Genomic DNA, 2,166 nt, shown 5'->3' with positions numbered 1-2,166 from the left:
AACCCTTCACATGAGGACAAAACCCTAACTCTTCCTTTCTTCCATCGGGGGAACCAATTAATGGATGCCCCTACCATACTAGCCAATAGCTGCTCCCAAATTGACTTCCTTTTCTCAGTGCATATGTGTTAGACGTCTTTTACGACTAATTTTTGGTATAGAAAAGTTTCCAAAATGTAAATAAATCTCCCAATTTATGGTTATTTTTTGGTAGGATTGTAAACTACTAAGCGAGACAGTAGTGGCTTAGCGCATAAGGATAAGCCTGAAGAGAGTTCTTATGCACTAAGCGCAAGATTGGCGCTAAGCCAAATATCACTTACTCGCGCTAAGCGCACCTTCGAGGTTAGAAAACCCTTTTTAAGCCTGATTTGCACAGAAAAAAAAGAGAAAGTGTGACGACGTGAAAGAGGTCTGAATTGACTGTGAATTGTATGCAGAGAACAGAGGAAAAGTTGAGCAAGGAAGCAAAGGTCCTAACTTTTAGGTAGATTCTAGGTTTTAGAGTTATTTTTTAGGTTCTTAGAGGTGGAGGAGACATCCTCACTGCTTTGTAATCTGGTATTTTCTCTGAAACCCTTCTCCTATTTGTGAAAGCTGCTCACTGAGTACTTGATGTAAATATTTTTATTATCTATTTGTGGTTATTTTCATGTGTTCAATGTTTCTATCTAAGCTTATTGTATGCATGCTTATGGTTTGATCACCCATTGGTGTGTGCTATTAGGAACTTTAGCATTGACAAATTTACTGTTTCCTTGGAACTTGATAGAGCAGGGCTAGATAACTGTAGTACTAGACATAGTGTGCAGGGTTCTAGTTTTTATTACGTTGTGCTTATAATGCTGTTTAAATTAGGCTAAGTTTAACAAGAGACATCTGCGAATGAAGCTTAGTTTAAATTAGTCCAAACTCACGAGACATCGGTGTTGGTATTTTTGTCCTCAGCATAGAACACGGGAATAATTTCAAATAGAGAAAAACCCTAATTGCATCAAGTATCTCCGTGGAAGGACCCAACGCTTTTACTTATTTGTTTTCACACTCAATTGTTCACGTTTATTGTTTCTTTGATTACTATAGAATATATCTCTGTTTTCATTCATGATACTTAATTCCTTTTACAAACAGTTGTATTTTCAATGACGTTTTTCCAAGTAAAACAGGTTCCCTGAGTTCGATACTCGGATCATTCCGTTTTAATTATTTACTTGATGATTCGGTGCACTTGCCAGTAGATTACGTACCCACACAATATGCGGTGACCTTGCAGGGGACAAACGGGTCTACTTTCATGACGAAAGAGGTGCAAGACCAGCCATACATAAAGAGCGGGCATGCAACAGACAATCCTTGCACCGCTCTTCTCGCTTCTTCGGTCAAATGTGTCATAGGCGTCAGCAAAAACAGCAACGACCAGGCTATCTTTACTATGGTGGTTGTTAGTCGCCTTATACGACTAACTTTTGTATAGAAAAAATTTTCCAAAACTTGTATAGTTCCCCAATTTATGGTTATTTTGTAATGATTTTTGTAAATAAATTTTGTTTTCTGGATAAAGCTGTCTCTAGAATATGTCCATTGGATTTAATGATGAAATATGTGCAATTTCAGGTGAAAAAGAGGCTAAGTCATGAAGTGCCAAAAGTGACAGTTGAGCTTAGCTCATCAGCGGGCAAAGCATGCATCCACCGCTAAGTGCAGCTTCAACGCGCTTAGTGCGACAGAAGAATCTGGCAGGGCATCAATATCAAGGTTGCGTGCTAAGCACGAGATTAGTGTTCTAAGCGCAGCAGGTGTCTTCAGCCAGGCTCAGCGCACGACTGGCGTTAAGCCCAAACCCACTTACTCGCGCTAAGCATGAGGGTGGCGCTAAGCGCAACATCGCGAATTCAGAGCCTATTTAAAGCCTATTTTGTGCAAAATTAGGGTAAGCAGATGATTGGAACAGATCCCAGAGCACACCACAATGCCTGTTTCGGAAAAAGAGCCCTAGAGGCAGCAAGAGGAGCAACTTTTGCAGAGATACCTAGGTTTTGTAAGCTTATTATTGTTAGGGTTTCTTTTGTAATGGCTAGCTAAACACCCTAGTTGGGGATTTCTAATGAACAGTTGATGTAAATACTTAATATCTAATTGATTATGTTTTTTGTGTTCAATGCTTCC

The sequence above is a fragment of the Glycine soja genome, chromosome 12, assembly GCF_004193775.1.
Source record: "Glycine soja cultivar W05 chromosome 12, ASM419377v2, whole genome shotgun sequence".
In the NCBI taxonomy this organism is placed as follows: Eukaryota; Viridiplantae; Streptophyta; class Magnoliopsida; order Fabales; family Fabaceae; genus Glycine; species Glycine soja.
The sequence above is the reverse complement of the archived record's forward strand: the minus strand, read 5'-3'. Positions refer to the sequence as shown.